The sequence below is a fragment of the Peromyscus californicus genome, unplaced genomic scaffold, assembly GCF_007827085.1.
Source record: "Peromyscus californicus insignis strain IS unplaced genomic scaffold, ASM782708v3 Scaffold_17__1_contigs__length_78620276, whole genome shotgun sequence".
NCBI classification, from domain to species: Eukaryota; Metazoa; Chordata; class Mammalia; order Rodentia; family Cricetidae; genus Peromyscus; species Peromyscus californicus.
In genome coordinates, this window is record NW_026294469.1 from 66678789 (window position 1) to 66689999 (window position 11211).

The following is an 11211-nucleotide window of genomic DNA, read 5'->3' on the forward strand; positions in this document are numbered from 1 at the left end:
CCAGGTGTGACTGCACATGACCACGTAACAAATCCAGGTCTTCTAAATTATCCCAGGGTCTCATATCTTTAAACACCTTCTTATCCAGCTCTACTACATTTTCGCTGGGCGTTTATTCAGCCGGTGGACATCTAGGCCGATTCTGCTTCCTATATTGTGAATAGAGCAGCAACGTACAAAGATGTGCAAGTATCTCTGTAGGAAGATGAGAGGACCTTGGGCTGTGTAGCCTAGAGCGGCATAGCTGGACATTTGGTAGTTTTGTTTTTAGCTTTCAGAGAAAACTCAACACTAATTTCCACAGTGGCTGAGGCTGCACCGACTTACACTCCCACCACTGGTGGGTGAGGGTTCCCTTCCCCCATCCTCACCTGTATTTGCTGCTATGTGTTCCTGACGATAGGCATTCTGCCTGGGGTGAGATGGCTGATGATGTGGAACACTTTTAAACCTGTTTATCAGCCGTTTGTATCTCTTCTCTTGAGAACTCTGTTTTGTTTCATGGCCCATATTTTGATTGGGTTTTTCGTTTTCTTGGTGTAAGTTTCTCGGATTCTTTGCATAGTCTAGACGACAGTCCTCTGTCGGATGTGGAACTGGTAGGGGTTTTCTTCTCACTCGGTTGTCTTTCTACTCCTGGTTGACTCTCAGTCTCTTCACTTGACTGACAGTCTGCTTTGCCTCATTTCACAGTGTGTCATTTACTCTCCATGAGTTCGTGTTCTAGAGTTTCTCTTGCTGTTGATTTACAGTCTTATTCCACAGGGATCGGGTAGGATATAAGAAATCACTCCTATTTTCTGTATTTGTTGAGAGTCTTGACTTGTGTCTTAATACATCATCTATTCCAGACAAAGTTCCATGGGCTGTTGCGAAGAATGTGTGTTCTGTAGCATTTGGACGGAATGTCCTATAGCTGTCCGTTAAGTCTGTTCCATCTGGGAAGGAAGGTAGAGTCCTCAGGTCCCACTGGCCCTAGCAGGCTGCAGATGGTGCTGTGAGAGGGAGGGGCTGGGTGGGAGTCTAGATTCTGCAGCCTCCACGTTCTTGGGACTGTGGTGCATGGGGGATGGGAGGCTGTAAATCCTGATGGTGCAGGCCAGCAGGCAGGCAGGCAGCCGTGTGGACTGTGGTTCTCAGCTTTCTGGCCTGTTTCTCTGCAGAGATCTCCCCTGGCTTAATAAGTTCATTTACAGACCTCATTTCTTGCATGATAGGAGACTACTGTGTATTATCTCTACTATTTACTCTCCTTATTTTTATTTTTAAAATTGCCATACAAACTATTAGATATCATGGCACTTTTGAACAGAGTGAACTTTAGGGATTTTCCTCCCCCTTCATCTCCCCCACCTCCCTGCTAACTTGACACCACCCTGTAACCCACCCCCCAGTCTCCTTTTTTTTTTTATTCCATAACCTATGTGTTCTTTTGCCCCCTCCATCCAACCTCATCACCTATTTGACCCTCTCTTGATGATCTCTTTTATAATTATTTAGGCCATCCACAAACATGCATATACTATATACATTAAATATTATAAACTAGGATCTGCATACGTGATAGAACATGCATTTTTTTTGGTCTAAGTTTGATCACCTTGCTTAATATTATACTTTCCAGACCAATCCATTGCAAATTTCTTGATTTCATTTTTCTTTACAGCTGAATAAAGTCCCATTGTGGAATGTACCACGCTTTCACTATTTACTTGTTTTTTGATGGACATTTAAACTGGCTCTATCTCCTAGCTTTTGTGAATAAAGCATCAAAAACACAGATGTGCAAGTCTCTCTGTGGTAGATAGAATACCTGTGTGTCCAGGAGCGGGATAGCTGGCTTAGTGATACGGTAGTTTTATCTTTTAGAAATCTCTCTACTGACCTCCAGAAGGCTGTGCCCGTTTACACTCCCAGCAGTGGTGAATAAGGGTCCTTCTTTCCGCACATCCTCATCAGCATTCATTATCCGACTTCCTGATGACGGCCCTTCTGACTGGGGTGAGCTGGATCTCAACGTAGTTTCAATTTGCATCTCCCCATTGAACAGGGATGCTGAAAATCAAAAACAAAGAAACAAATTAACCATAAACAACAACAATAACAACAACAACAAAACTCCTAAACTTATCAGCAAGTTGTGTTTCTTCTTTTGAAAGCTGTCTGTCCATGTTATTAATCCATCTTTGGGTTTTGTTGTTGTTATTGTTTTTTGCATTACCTTTTAAGTTCTTTATAAGTTCTGGCTGTTATCCCACTGTCTGGAGTGTGGTTGGTAAGATTTTTTTCCTATTCTGTGGTTGTCTGTTTTCTCTGCTGACCACTTCTCCTGCTTACAGAGGCTTTAATAGTCCATGTGGTCCCATTATTGACTGTAGATGCTGGTGCCTGTGCTATGGGCGTGCTGTTCGGAACATTCTTGCCTGTACCTATCCCTGGAGGAGCATTCCCTATGTTTTCCTCTAGCAGTTTCAGCATGTACGGTTATAAGTTAAGGTTTTGGTTCACTGTGAGTTGATTTTTGTGCGGGGTGAAACTATGGATTTAGCTTTATTCTTCTGTGTGCATGCACACATGCTCATACCCACAATAAAACACAAATAAGGCAAAATTAAATTTATGTGGTCCGGAGGATATGCAAACAGAATGAGGGGGCTGTAGAGATGGCTCAGCAGTTGAAAGCGTTGCTCTGTTGTGAAGACCAAAGTTCAAATCCCAGCACCGTCACTAGGTGGCTCACAAATGTTATTAAGTCCAGCTCTAAAGATCAAACACTGTTCTGGTAAGTTCCCACATGTGCATGATGCCCCCCTCCCCAGACACAGACAGACAGATAGACACACACACAGACACAGACACACACAGACACAGATCCTTCTCTCTCTCTCTAACAGAAGCTGAGGTTTGGTTGATTGGTTTCAAGGCTCCTGTGTTGCCCATTAGTAGTTCTATGCAGGTTAGCTTTCAAGGAAAGGCGAGGCTGCTCAGACAGTGAAGGCACCTGCAGGAATCCGTGACTCTGGGGACCCTGTCCACATGATCTTTCTCGGCACACTAGGGAACAGGGTCACAGAGAGCTTTGGGCTCCAGGTCTGACAGCTGCTCCATCCAGAAAGAAATTCTTTCCCAGCAGCTCCAGGCATAATAACAGATGGCACATTCCTATTTTTTCCCCTTAAGAAACAGGGTTTCACTGTACAGCTCTGGCTGCTCTGGAACTCACTCTATAGACTAGGCTGGCCTCAAACTCAGAGATCTGCCTGCTTTGTCTCTCGAGTGCTGGGATTTAAGGTGTGCACCACCACTGCCCGGCCACATTTCCATTCTGAGTCTCTCATTGTGGTTGAGGCAGAGTGCAATGCTTGCTCCATCCTGCCTCATGGGCTCCTCTCTGCAGTCAGGGGTTCAAAGTTTATGACTAGAAGGGTCAGGGTTAACATGAACACAGACCAGCCAAAGACAACAGCTCCTTCCCTCTCATGTCCACAAGCTCAGAGTGTTCCTGTTTATGGTAATAACACATTGCTCACACCTCTTTCCCCATGGGAAACAACCCAGGTCTTCTGAATGTGACTTCCCTGTCTCTACCGGGTCTGGATGTGTTCCCCATGCCCTTACAAAGGAATAGATGTGTCACTGAAATGCACCCAATGTGTAACCATGACGAGGAGGAAGAACAATAGAAATGCTCATCTCTGAGAGGATAAAGTATACAGGAGATGGCGGAGGAGAACATACTTGTCGGGAACGCAGAGAACTCACACAAATGTTTGACAGCTCATTACCTACAGCAGGAGTGAGTGGTCAGTTAGTGTGGCTTCTGATTTCAGAAACCTCCTGTCCATGGTTTAGCAGTTCAGCTTATCCACCTCTGAGGAACACTAGGGAAGACTTTGCTCCTGAGAATGCCATGCCTTGAGGCACACTCTGCCCAAGCATGGGCTTAAGAACCCAGAGGTCATTTTAGAGTGGACAGCCACAAGCTACTGCTTGCTGAGCCTTGGCTTTCTCAGGCCCCATATGCTCACTGACATCATTTGCAGAGTTCAGTTGGCTATACCATGAAGCTCAGTGTGGCTCCATTCCTGCATGTGTGCATCTTGGCATCTCTCTAGAGTTTAGTTTAGTGTCCTTTTTCTTTCCCCTGGGGCCCAGAGGTGACTTATTTCCTGCCAGCTTCTTCCATGACATCTGTGGGGCAGGAGTAAGAGCATTAAGCAAAGTCCCTGGCCCATCCTACTTTGTCTTTCTGCTAGACTCTTCCATGCTTGGTAGGGCGACATGAACGTGTGTGGAAAAGTCAGGGGGCATTTTCGCTTTCACCTTCCATCAGCCATCAACTGTCAGCACCTTGGGCTAAGAAATATGTAACGTGGAAGTTCATGGTCCACTCAGAAGAACTACTCAGGGAAGGTGTCTGCTGGGATCCAGGAAGCAGGCTCTGAGACACCTGGATAGGATGCTCTGTGATCCTTGGTGTTTGGGGCAAAGTCTAGATGGAGGTCCCAGGTTCCAGGTGCTCCCTTTCCCATTGGCCACAGGAAAAGTCAAGAGAAGTGGGCAGAAGCAGGTTATAGTAGGAGCTTTGGGGTTGGGAAAGGGCCCCTCTTCCCCAGAGGTCAGTACCTTTGTTGCCAAGCTGCTCCCAGGGGAGTGTCATTTGATAGTGATCAGGAATGGCCAACCCCTGCAAACATGCACATGCATACACACACATACACAAGCACACATGCACATTCAAATGCATACATGTACACATTCACACACACACTCATTCACACATAGATACAGACTCATGTGCATGCTCATGCACACATGCACACACTCACACACATGTGCATACACACACGTGCATTCGCAAACACACCACAAGGAGTGAACTTACAGTAGAAGATGCTTGGAAGGGGCTCAAAGATCACGCTTTTCTATTTCCCTTGGGACTTTAATTTTGGCACATGGACAAAACTCATCTGGGGTCACTGAAGGGGATGTGATACAGTTGATGGGAGAGTGCCAAACATGTGGAGACTGCCAGTGACAGGGGCAAGCCCCTCCCCTTACCACCTCCCATGTACCTGCAGCTAGTTTTCCCTAGCAGCGGAGTTCCAGTCAGAGACTCACTGACAGTATGTAAGAGCGACTCCGGAGCTGAGACACAGTAGCTTAACGACCTGCAGAGGCAGAGATGGCGGCCACCCAGGCCCTAGTGCCTTGGAGACTGGCAGAAAGACACGACTTCTGTAGGCTCATGGATCTACTTCAGTGTAAACAGACAGACAGAGCTCCCTACATCAGGACGTTGGACTACCAAGGATCTTCTAAAGCTTCAGGCATGAGCACGTGACATTAGTCATGCTCCGTACAATGTCAGTTCAGTGTTCAGCCATGGGGTAAGAGTGTCTACCTCTTCTTCACTTGGCCGGTTCCATTTTTGAGAAAAGGAACGCCACTTGTGATGTTGGTTGTTGGTTGCCACACAGACCGAGCTTATTGGGAAGCTATGAGGGCAGTTTAGTGTATGAGAGGAATAGGAACCTGGCCCTGAGAGGGGAAGAAACTCGGGTGGTCCTGGTAGCTTATAGCCTATCTCCAGACCACTGTTAGACACAACACTGGTCTCCCAGTCTGGAGTGTCTACTTAGATTCCAAGTTCTTCAGGGTAGAATATGACTGGCTTCATCTGAGTCAGGTGGTAATCTCTTTGATCAACGGTGTGCCTAGGAATTCGAGTGCTCTGATTGACGAGGTCTGAGCTATCAGGCTCCACTCTCTGATAGTAGAGTGTTGAGGCTGGCAGCCCCAAGGGAACCCCATGGGTAGGGACATATCCCTTAACCAAGCTACTGTTACCAGGAGAAGGTGGGAAGCATGTTGGGACAAACACATTTGGCCACTTGAGGGGCCAAGCTGAAATTCTGAGACCACGAGAAGAGGAAGTAGCCACACTGTAAGAGGCATGGAGAGGAAAGCTTCCCTGTAACCCACAGGGACTGCTTGATTGACAAGTCAGCCTGGGCACAGATGCTGGCCCTTCCCTGCCGGCTTCTCCATCACTGATGGGGTCAGCCCAGAGCACGTTTTTAACTGTGCGCTCCCCTGGTTTTCTCTTGTATGTTATTCTTTCTCCTTGTTCCTTTCTTTGCATGGCCAGTGCTCTGATTCTAGATGACTGCCATTTTCGGATTTGTTCATGAAATTAATACAGTTTTTCTAAGAATCTCTTTCCTGTGGCGTTTTCTTTACTATCAGGTGGGAAGAGACCAGAAAGAAAGCAGTTAATATCTGAAGTCTTAACGTGCTGCTTTCCACACAGCATAGTATTCTTTTACTAGAGAGTCAACAGAATAACTTTAGGTCCCAGAAATTTTAGATGGTGGGTCACTGATGAACACATCTGAAGGGTCCAGTGTTGTTTCTTCTCCTGTCATGTGATGTTGGCCTGAATCACTATGGGTATGACTATATCTATTCCTGGTGTCAGGAGCATGTACACTCCTTATTCACCTCACACTGAATCCCTAGTCCTGAGACCCCACCTTGTGGCCTAGAAAGAAGTGATACCTTGCACTAAATTGCAGCCTTACATACTTCCTGTGTCTATGGCTTCTGCTAGGAATCTCAGGACCTGCCAAAATGTGGCCGTTTGTAATAGCATCATTTCTTTGGACTTAGCAAGGGTTCTGGAAAGGTCAGTAGTTGAAGGATCCAGGAAAAACCCAAAAGCCAGATCCTGGTGTTCCAAGAGGAAAAGCATCTGAAGGAAGGCAGCACTGAACACATCTAAATGTGAAGGATTTTAGGTGAGGGTGTGCAAATGTCAATTTGTGGCAGTCACCAGTATTCTCTATGGCTTTATACCCAGGAACATTACAGTTTTCATTGCTTGTGAATAATGACATGTACATGCTGCTGGGACATTGCTTTTCTTGTGCTCACGTTGGGAGGCAGCCAGCTGGTGCCAATGGTGCTGCCTGAGTATGTTTGAGGCCTCTCTTTAGGTACTGCACAGAGGATATTTCTTCCCTTTGTAACTGTATTGTGATTGTTTTGAAACATGCATTTTGGGGCTAGAGAAATGACTTAGGAGTATATACAGAGGACCCACATTAAGTTCCCAGTACCCATATTAGGTGACTCACAATCTAGCAGCTCTCTTCTGGACTTCATGGGCACCTGAGTGCATGTATACATACACCACACACACACACACACACACACACACACACACACACACACACACACACACCATAGCATAGACACATATACACATACACTCACACACACACGTATACACATGCCCACACAATACACAAACAGACATATATACACACACTTTCTCTCTTTTATACACACACACACACACACACACACACACACACACACACACACACTTTAAATCTTTAGGGGCTGGAGAGGTAACTTAGTTGGTAAGGTGCTTGTTTTACAAGTATAAGGACTTGAGTTCAGATCCCCAGAACCCACGCTAAGAGAAATAAATAAAAAGCCAGGTGAGGCAGCATGCTCCTGTAATTCCAGTACTGGGGAGGCAGAGATGAGAGCATTCCTAGGACTTGCTGTCCAGCCAGTTTGGGGGGGACTAAAGCTGGGCTTCAGGGCCAATGAGAGATTCATGCATTTCTGCACACATATGGACATACAGGCACACTTGAACAGTTTAACATATACATTTTTTATAATGGTCACATTGAAATGCTCAAGTGACAAATAAAAACATCCTACGGTGAGAGGGCGTGGGGGAGTGCCAGAGACGGGGACTAGCAGGGTACAGGTGATATAAGGAGGGAAACAGGAGAATGGGGGAGGCTTTAACTGGGGACGGGGGTGTGGTGGTTTGAATAGGAATGGCCCCAGAGGCTCCTACAGTTGAGTGCTTGTTCATCAGGGAGTGGCACAACCTGAGAGGGGCTAAGAGGTGAGGCCTTTTTGAAGTAGGTGTGGCCTTTTTGGAGGAAGTGTGTCCCTGGAGGTGGGCTTTGGGGTTTTAAAAGTCCAAGCCATCATAGAACCAGATGATGCTACGCAAGCTACCAAGAGAGGGAAGCCACAAATAGTTCTACCCAGCTGTGAAGCCTGTGAACCAACAGCTAGTGTGGCAAGACATCCCTAAAGGTGAAATAGTGGCACTGGTATCTTGACTCAAGGTCTTCTCAGCAGGAGGGAAATCACGCCCAGTATTGAAAAACCTAACCAGCTACCCAGGCCTAGTGATACCACGGATCGTAGAGGAGAACCTATTACCACCGCTTTACCAAAGCAGCATAATTCCTGACTGCATTCTAAATATTTATTGTTTGTCGGTTACCCACAGACAAATGTCACTCCCAAGCCCCACCAAAGGAGCTTCTCTTTGCAACAGAGACTGCTAGAGAAAAACCACAATCGGTCAAAATACAGAGAACTTGTCATGTGGTGCCCGGCCCTAGGAGATATAACCACAACACAACTCCTGCACCTAGAGCTCAGGGAACATCCAGGAAGAGGGTGGAAAGACTGCAAGAGCCAGAGAACCGGGAAGCCTGCTGTGAGACTGCACCTCCTAGAAATGACAGGGAAGCTTCGCAACAATATGGCTGCCTGAAGAAGATCTTACCATGGACAACTCCAGTAGACACGCTAACCTGGAAGTGGGGAACCTCACGGGACCCCACCCCCAGATAAAGAGCTGCAGGCAACTAAGATATGCTGAGAGTGGGAGAGGCGGTCTTCCCTCATGGAAAGGCCCCCTAACTGATTATCTGATGCCAAGTGGTCAGCCCTGACATCACAGACGTGCTGTGCTGAAGGACTCAGTAGGTTGGATCTCTATATTTATATGCATATATTACATATTATAAAATAATTAGGGATGAGGAGGCTAGGAATTTGGGAGGGAAAGGGGCGTGGGAGGAGTTGGAGGAAGGAAAGTGAATGGAGGGAAATGATATAATTCTATTTTAATAAAAACATTAATAAAAGTTATGCTACCAGTCCCCAAAAGAATTCAAATGAAGTTAATTTAAATTACTTTATTTCAGTGAATCTAAAGTGTTATCACTTTAACATTTAATCAACTCAAAACTTGTTGATGTTTTAATCCCCTTTTTTCATTAAGTGTTTGAAATCCAGTATGTTCTTTACATTTGAAGTAAATTTCAACTGGGACTAATTTCTCTTCCAGGATATTCACATTGATCATTGCTCCTGTATTCTATTAGGTGGAGCAAACTGTCATTGAGAGGCCAACATGGGGAGGGGGTCTCAGAAGGAGAAAGGCTCCTTTGTTGGGCTGGCCAGTCCTGTGCATTGCGTTTTTATTGCTTCAAGATGCACTTGGCCTTTGGGACACTGACTCATGGCCTAGCTGCCATTATTTCCTCTGAGACTTAATTTTAGCCAGATTTCCTGGGACTGTTCCAACTTTCCTCTGTGCCTCATTTCTTCCCTTCCAAGTCCTTGCATGTCACTGCGATGTAATTCAAAGCTTTGTTGGGCTGGAATCCAATGGACCCAACCCAAACAGGAAATGGGATTTCTCATTGTTTATTTGAGACCATGAACCAGAAAATGTTGGACACTTGTTTTCAGTACCTCATTGAGTCCAAAATGAAATGAAATGCAATGATTTCCAAAGGTTTCCTGATGTGGAATGATTTAGATGCCTCAACCATTAGATCAAGGTAGAAGGCCTGGGAGACAGCTCAGCGGATAAACACTCTTGACGCCAGTCCTGAGGATCTGAGTGGAGCCCACATGGCAGAAGGAGAAAACAGACTACCCACTAGTTATCTGAGCCTCGTATGCACTGGGGTGCTCTCTGCCTCCCTCCCCACCCCTATCCCCCATCTCTTATACACATAAATAAATGAACGTTATTTCTTAAAGATAATTATTGATATGATATGATAATATGAGTTGGCCCTATGCTTTCCTTGTCTAATCATTACCAAGCCTCATCCTTTGCTGACAATTTGTTAGTGAGAAGACACAGAACCTTTTTATGAGGCTGGGTCATCCCAGTGTACTCGGGAACATTCCAGCAAGTATTCTACAATTAATCTTTGTATAAGCAGGTTTGTTGTAGACCTCTGTCTCCAGTTCCTCTACAAGCCCTGAAATAGACTGTCTTGCCAGCCATCACATCACCACGTCCAGCATGGGCACACAGGTATCATATGATGTATGGTGGTTGGTACTCTATGTCATCTGACAGGCATGCTGTCTGTCTGTCCAACAGTTTGCTTTTTCTCAGCATGATAGCGCTCTCCCACTGCATTGAAAGCTGACAATACCTACCATACAAGGGCTTTCCCAAACTTGTATCCGGGAGCAGGCAGAAAATATTCTAAATACTCAGAGGTTAGAGCATTTTGGGAAGGGGGAGGGTATGCATCTCACCCTTTTGTTAGGAATCCACTCGTGCGGAAACTCATCCAGTCCAGGACACTGATTCATTTGTGAGGGCAGAATCTTCATGACTAATCTCTTAAAGACGCCACCTCCCAACCTTTTTGTGTTGGGGATTAACTTCCTAACATACGCAGTTTGGTTAAGACATTTAAGCCAGAGACGTGGCTAACAGGCAAACTGATGCCTGTAGCTTGTAGAGTTTTAGAGTGTCTGGGGCCTCAAAGTGTCTCATCTTTCCTCTCTCAGATGAAAGGGACATTGCATGACAACGTAGGAAAATGTTTTGATACAAGTAGAGATCTTGTGGCATCCCACAATGGCTCCTTTAACTTTCAGCTTGGGATTCCTTCCAAGTCGTCATTGAGACTTGTTGAGGTGCATTTCCATTCTCAACATGTTTTTCAAATATGATAACCACAGCAAAAGGAGAAGAACGTTCAGGAACAGAGGCAGGCCTGGCTGGAACACTTCTCCATGATATACATGCTGAGAAGTGGCTTTCTCCGAGCACTGACTCTAGGGTTGGCACTGATGGGGGTACCCTGGACCTGTGGCTTTCAGGACGTTGACCTCACAGGGTTAGGAGAATGTCCCAAACCTGTGTAGCTGCCCTCAGTCAATCATTCTTGAGTAGTTGAGAAGATGGGACAGACTGTAACTGAGCAGAGTTTGATCAACTACCCATCTGATTCTGTTACTTGAGTTTGTGGGATCAAAGCCCAGGCCCTGGCAGTCTCAGCAAGCTAAGCATGCCCACTTATCCCCAATATGCCAATCAAAGAGACAAGCAAGAGGGGAACGCAA

The 11211-nt window shown here is 45.9% G+C and overlaps 1 long non-coding RNA gene across 7 annotated transcripts in view; it reads left to right on the forward strand.

The window, feature by feature from the left end:
* LOC128113001 (uncharacterized) overlaps window positions 1–11211 on the forward strand; it is a 79253-nt gene that overhangs the window by 49508 nt on the left and 18534 nt on the right. The window lies entirely within an intron of this gene.